General features: G+C 36.4%; 1 long non-coding RNA gene across 1 annotated transcript in view; it reads left to right on the top strand.

The window, feature by feature from the left end:
- Positions 1-1906: 1906 nt before the first annotated feature.
- The window catches only part of LOC307005066, a 141892-nt gene continuing 136100 nt past the window's right edge, over positions 1907-7698 (top strand). The window contains exons 1-2 of the long non-coding RNA XR_013799212.1: positions 1907-2035; positions 3567-3747. This is a non-coding gene — a long non-coding RNA (uncharacterized lncRNA). The remainder of the gene's footprint in view (positions 2036-3566; positions 3748-7698) is intronic.

The following is a 7698-nucleotide window of genomic DNA, read 5'->3' as shown; positions in this document are numbered from 1 at the left end:
AAGTCTTATAAATTTAGGAAGTGGCAAGGTGGGCCTTTTACCTCACACACAGGGCAAAGGCTCACCAGCATGGGGCAAAAGGCACAAAGTATTGATACAAATGCTTTAGCTAAAATTATGTTTTTAATAATGTCTTAGTTAAATAAGCTACTTGTTCAAAACAATAACTTTGGCAAAGTTTGTTTTGATAAATAAAATAATTCACTTCCTATGCATTTCACATTCATTTTTCAATATAATTTTATGTAAAAAAAATAATACAGAAACAAAATTATGAAAAAAGTAAAGATTCTGAAAGCATTGAATGGGATCCCATAACAATTTAATAAAGCTTTGCAGTTGTAACAAATAAATATGATATTTTATTATATGAAATGATTCATATTATATTTTTAAATATGGTTTCATTATAAATATGGTGGACAGGCAAATTAATATAGGCATCTATCTATGTCAGCGTCTGTTTATTATCATATTAATTATGGTGCCTTATAAGCCCCGACAGCAGGGGCACCTTTTACCCCTAATATCATACTCTTACCATACTTTTACATATTCTTCCATTATTGAATGACTGTTACCTAAAACAAAACGGAAAATCATTAACAAGACTGTTGTCTCAAAATATAGACATTAATTTAATCGATTCCCATTTGCTATTTAAATCAACAACATAAAAAATGCGTATTTTACGAGCTGGAATTGGTACGGATTCATACGACCTCGCTCGCGCGAATTCGTACGTTTTTTGATCAATCGTACATATTTTACGAGTTGCCCAATTCGTATGAATTCATACGAATGACCCCGCCCCTAAACCTACCCATCACTGGGATTAAGACAAATCGTACGCATTCGTACGAACTTGTCGTGAGATAGCGTTGCAACTTCCACAAGTATCATCAAAATGTGGATTTTTGAGTTTTATTTACTCAAAATTTGCCCCCAACAACTGCAAGCCTTCCTTTTTTTTTTTTTTTTTTTTTTTTTAGGAATGCAACTCAATACACCAAGCAATGATGTTTTGAGTCAGTTGGAGGTGTCCTACAGGTTTATCGCATGTTAAACTACGTGTGTCCTTTCCCTCTATAGGCCAATATTAGATTACATTTAAATCAATTGTATTAATTTGTCTGTTTCTTTATGCTATATGGGCACCAAAAAAGTACAGTAAAATGTGCTGGTTGACATGAATTAGTAGCTAAATGTATTTCAATGCGTTAACGTAGCCTACATTGTCGCATTCAAATATAATATGTTTCATTTTTTTATTTGTAGGCTACTATCAGGCTATGTTAGCTATTTAGGACACCCAGAACTTCGAATTATATAATCATTTTATAATATTTATTATGATGATAAAATATCTTAATCAAAAATGTACTTGTTATTAGTAGGCTGCATAAAAAAAGTGATACAAAATTGTTGATATACGTCCAAAACCTTGTTGCTATGGTTACCAACTTTTTATCGAATACTTTTTCATAGCTATATAGGAAGATAAACCCTTATAACCTTTTATTTTGACTTGGAAATTATGAGAGGACATATTTATTAATTCTAAGTGTGTTTAGTGCACTGTAGTTTATGCAAAAAGGCTTATTTTTATTTTATTTTTTATAAAGTCATAACCATTCAGTGCCAATTTTGAAAACAAAAACACAAAACAGATATATCTTTAGGCTACTTAAATGTATCAAAAGCCCATACACTCCAAATGGCACAAATCCTTGGAGAACATGAATTGTAGAAACAAATGTGCTCCTCCGCAGTTTGTATCGCGGAGAGCAAAACAATCACTTAGCCTATTTACTCATTTATCGGGCACCCACGAGTAGCTATTCTAGTAAGTTAGTCTCTTTGTTGTTATTTAGTTGTATGTAGAGGGCGGGACTCGAACTGAAATGAACAAGGCGCGGCCAAGAACCCCTTCACACGTGTAGACAAAGGGACCCATCAACACAACCCAAATATGCATTCGAAAAGTTTTTTCCGTGCACGCGACTTCACGCCAAAGACCTCGCAAAACGCTCAGGTGAGTTATTCGCATGCTCCCATCGGGGTTGTGTCGCGCTCAAATGCATTTCGTTTATGAATTTTATCTTGAAAAGTTCTCCAAGAGTTGGTGCGTCAGCTCGCAAAGTTGAACACAAAGCAAGAGGAGCGTTCCTTTGTTCAGCGGGGCGCTTTGAAGGGCGACTAGATGCTCAAACTATAAATGAAGATGAAATATGAAGAAATTGGAAGACAAAACCGAGAGGATGTATTTTGGAGAAAAAGGGTTGAGAGTTATTTTCCATTTTTGGCTCATGTGGGACTAAGGATGACGCAGGAAGACAAAGCTGTCAAAAGTTGATTGGCGAAGGAAGTTGACCGAAAATTACGCATGCAAAGTATTTCACTATTAATATTAAATGAAAGACGAGTTTTGTTACAAGTAGAGTGATATGCATCGATCTCTTTGATCGGTAAGATAATAGGCTATAGAAGTTAATCGCGAAGTAGAGATAGGCAATTATAAGCGATGATACCTGATAAATTCTGCACTTGTGTTTTTAATGTTTCTTAAATTAAATAATTTGTCATTTATTCAATGCTATATTGTGACATTTGCGATCATTTATAGCGTTATTTTGATGCATATTAACCACGAAATGCACAGATTGTGTGAACGAGCAACAGGTACAATGAGCAGTCGGTCTCAGTCCTTTGTTACAGAACTTAGAAAGGCACGATGGAGTTTCTTTGTTCTGCCAAACAGAGAATATGAGGAAACTTAACGCAAATTATCTCTTTAATCTTCATTGCTTAAGTGTCTGATATCGCAACGAATTTATAAAAAGTTTGACAAAAAAATAAAATAAGAATACACAGAAACAAAATAGTTTCAACAACTTCAATAACATATCCATCAGTCCTGATTAGAATAAATATATATAGGCCAATTATTACATTTTATTCAACCTTTACCCCATAATATGTCAAAACAAAATTAGGCCTATTTAAAGACAACTTTCCATGCAGAACAGGTCATGAAAGTATTTCAGAAGTTATTTGACTTTTTATTTGGAGTTTTATATCCGCTACTTTTTCATATGGACATTTGCTTGTTTTATTAGTCCAGTAACTCTGGAGACCAAAATGAGTTCACTTTTGAAAAAGTTGTAAGATCTTTCCAAAATGTTGATTTTTTTTTTATTCTCCATCTTTTGCTCACAATCCAATGCATTAAACAGATGTGCACGAGGTTGATTTAAAATGCACAACAGGTGTACAACAAACATACACATATAATACAATAATACATCAATCCAAAGTTGAAGCTAAAACGTTTTAGGAAAGTAAAATTTAAATGTAGTTTAATTTACCTTAAATTGTTTAATCTGAGTTCTCAAATCAACTTTTCCAGCACGACTTATTGTGTTGCTAGTATTTGTTAAAACTGCAAATGGCCTGCATTCGAAGACGTATGGCATATCTGTTAAATTATTTTTAATAGTGGACATTTTTATTGTATTTATCTGTTGCAGGAGGGAAAATAAAATATATGTTTTTATATCTCATAGGCCACTATGCATATGCCTCAGAACAATGAGTACTGGATAACTTCTTCCAACGGACGACCATTCAAGGATTTATTTAATTATTTATTTGCTGTGGAATATTACTTTCCTCCTGGATTACTATTGGACTATTCATAACGAGAACGATTACTTTCCACATCTTGACACAATGCACGAACTAAAGGTAAGTGACCTACGTTTGAAAGGCATTTTTTTAACACTTAATATATATATATATATATATATATATATATATATATATATATATATATATATATATATATATATATAGATAGATATATAAAGAATATAATTCCTAGCTGCTTCAAATAGTAATATAGAGAGCTAGCCTATATATCTGTATAAATATGCGTTTTAATGTACATTGATGAGCATTGCACAATAGAATAATGCTTTTAGAATCATCAAATAAAGTTATTATAACGTTATAACGTCTTCGCACACTTTGTCACTCGTCTGTCCACATCAAGGCATGACCGGCAGATTCCAACTTTTTCCTCAACACAATTGCGCATGGGATAGTGATGAGGTCATTCAGCACTGTGTCTGTCAATCACGCATGATTGACAGCATCAGAAACTGTCGAGGAGAGCTTCAGTTCCGTCTAAAACGGTTTATGTAGCGCAACAGTGTTTTTTCAGCACGTGTGGAGCTGGACAGCGTCTTTGGGACTCGCTGGATTTCAGCATCCACGGGAAAAAACATTTAGAGCCGCATTGCAGCCATTTCTTTCATCAAATGAGTAATCCCATCATCTTCCCCTGACTCTTTACCACGAGTCGAGGATTGAGTGAGCTCAGACTGCGTCGAGACCAGCCAAGCATCTCGCCCTACGGCGGCTCTCCACCATGATGTCATTAGTCTCCAGTATGATGTCATTAGCAGCCAATCAAACGCGAGCGGGAATCACACGAGCCAATTAAACGCGAGGCGAGAGAAGCGCCGCCCACCGCACGTTTTGTCCATGTTGGAGGTCGCAGCTCTGAAATGAAGTAGTAATGCAGAGAGGAAAGCAGACACAAGTACACTGGTGTGACACGAGCTTCGTATTAAAGCAGAGCATATTATGCATGCTGCATAAAGGTGCAGGTTAAGATGAGATAGGTATAGCTGCATTGGAGATGAAATGAGATTTAGAAAAAAGGGCATGGGCTTGTGTGGTTGTTTTATGAATTGTATGATCATAATATGAAGACATAAAATCAAGTACTTAGTTTCATTCACTATGCACATATAACATTTAGGCTATTTAAAGGAAATGTTACATTGTGAAGACGGCCACCAGCAACATTCACTCTTTTCTTCTGTAGAAAATAGCAGATGGTGCTGGTTTGATAGTGACTGTTCTCTAACCTGGTCCTTTTCATCCACATTATTCAATAAGCAGCAATGAAAAGAGAGAGCCTGATGTCACTCCTGCGGCTCGTACAGTCTGCGGTCTAGGCGTAAAAAGATCACTATTTTTCCCCCTCGTTCTCAGTTCACAGTCTCTTCTGCATATCAATGTGCTTTGGAAAAGCTCCACATTTAGACTAGCATTACCAATTGTCCTGACAGCGTACCTTCTAGGTTCTCACAGCCTGTGAAATGAAGTGGAGTAGCAGGCTTAGTTTTAGCTCTCCGTGCCTGTCGTCCAGAGATAAGTGAACATGTTCTGTCTGAGCACTAAGATGTATCCAAATGCATTATTTCTCGTTGCCTTCACACTAGTTAAATACTCATATTAAATTGTGTTTTTTATTATTATTTTATCAGCCATGCTTCTTGGATTTTTTGTTATTGTGAAAGTTAAAAAGGAAATAGAAGAAGAAAAAAAAACACTGCAGAAATACCTTACGCTATGCATTGGCAGTCAAGTTAAATTTCTTCTCATCTGTCTGTCTTTGAGATTAGACTCGGTCTAACTCATTCATCCTGGCAGTCTAGGGTTAAACAGGGCCATTACTGCTGATTACTGCTATAAAAAAACACAATTGGCTAGTAGTTGGAGGAAACTGTGAAAAATGTGCTATTCATGAAGTTATTTTCACCATCTGTGCTTGGTCAGATGTGTGCTAGGGTGGTCACACGTGTCTGGACACCTGTGTGAAGTGATGGTTTGTGGTTAGTGGATCATGTTGATAGTTAATGTGATGAACCTGGAGCTTCTTCTGCAGCATCTGTGGAGATTCAGTCCAGTGTTTCTCAAACCTGTCCACTTTTCACTGTCTGTGTTGTTGGATTCTCTGCTAATGACAATCAGATCTGAGGGGACAGGGTTGAGAACCATTGTTTTCAGATCAAAGCATTTTGAAATATCGCATTACTTCTATTTCAGTGGTGTAATGCAAATGAGCACGAAGCCTTAATCCGCACTGCTCTCATGATGAAAGCACAGATGGTATTACATTGCTATTTTTGCACTTAGACACAAAAAAGTCTCAAATAGGGAATCGGTCTGTCCGCGAATTGTGAAATGTCCTTCATCGTCATGCCTCTGTGCGGTTGGTGTCAGCATGTAGCTTCCTTCATCCAATCCCACAATCCTTCATCCGTCTTTGGCAGAGAACGCATGCAAAGTGTTTTTCTGTTATAGTCTTTCACAACGGTTTAACTGTGCTGAGAGTTCAGGAGCCGCATGAGGACAGAGAGAGAGAGAGGACGAGACAGGCAGAGAAGCAGCGTGCGGGGGAAGCCATTGTCTGTTCTGCCAGCGGTTCATCCGCCGGTCACTCCTTGTTTGCAAGTGTAATGAATTCGGAATTCACCACAAATAAGTCATTCTGACTTATATGAGAATAAAACATTGAGCAATGTAGGATCTCCTACTGACCTCAAAGTGACCAACCCAAGTGCAAACAGACGTCAGCAAATAATGTCATTCATAAGGTGTTGAGATTCTTAGTTCACCCAACAATTATCATTCTGTCATCATTTACTCCCGCTCAAGCCATTTCAAATCTTCTGTGGAACACAAATGAGATATTTTTAGATTTTTTCTGAAAGTCGATGGTACCCAAATGCTCACCAAAACTGGTTAGTTTCCATCATTCTTTAAAATATATTTTGTGTTCTGCAAAAAAAAAAAAAAAAAAAAACAGGTTTGGAATGACATGAGTGCAAGCAAATAACTCAGACATGTATTAGAGAATGTTCAAAACGTATGAACAAGTGTATTTTTCAGTAAAATGTGCTGATATGGCAGGCTAAATGGATTAGACATTATTCCTGGACTGAAATGAATTGAGCTTCTGAATTGAGACATTGCAAAAGTACTTGTATCTGCCATTATTCTTTAAAGAAGTTACAAAGTAACATGATTAAAAACTTCAGAGATTATGAATCAGAAGTTAATTCAAATGCTACTTTCAGTTATTTCCTCATTTCAAAGCAGACAAGTCAAAAATGTAAGTGATTTTATCTCTATAAACTGTCCAAACACAGATCCTCCTCCTCCTCCAAAAAAAAAAAAAAAAAAAGCTAAGGGAGGACGGGCCTTTAACATTTAGCTGGAACTTAAAAAGGGGTCAACATCACAAGCCTGTGGTACTTGCTTTTCTTTCTTGCTGGCATATATTCACAAAGGAAAAATCCATCCATCCACGTTATGCTTGCCTTTGGGTCGGCAAATCCCCAGGAATGACTCTGTCGCTGTGGAATGTGAGTCAGGAAGTCTCTGTCAGCTGGCAGACTAACACTGCTCCGGCATGTTCAAGATCTCTGCTTAACTTTGCTGGTCATGGCTGTTTGCTGTGGAGACCTTCTGTGTTGTAAAGGCTGATCCGAGCAGACATGAGATGGCAAACAGACAGTGAACTGTGCTCTTCTCTCAGCTCTTCATGAACTCAAAACATAAAATATTATGCATAAGTCCATCAGTCGCAACACTCCCGTAGAAATCAAACTGATCCGACTTAAGACCTGTAATTTAAACTTCACCTAGAGCTATTAGACTTGGTGTAAATAAAAAAGAAACGCAAATCTAATAGTCACACATGTGCTTTAATTACTATATTCAATCAGTTGTATTGCATGAATACATGAATATATGAATACATAAAAGCTGAAATGAGTCTTATTAACTAGAAATATTTGTGTTTATCATATGGCATTTATTTGTGTATTACATTTATTA

Source organism: Phoxinus phoxinus (genome assembly GCF_949152265.1).
Source record: "Phoxinus phoxinus genome assembly, chromosome: 10".
Classification (NCBI taxonomy): domain Eukaryota; kingdom Metazoa; phylum Chordata; class Actinopteri; order Cypriniformes; family Leuciscidae; genus Phoxinus; species Phoxinus phoxinus.
The sequence above is the reverse complement of the archived record's forward strand: the minus strand, read 5'-3'. Positions and strand labels throughout refer to the sequence as shown.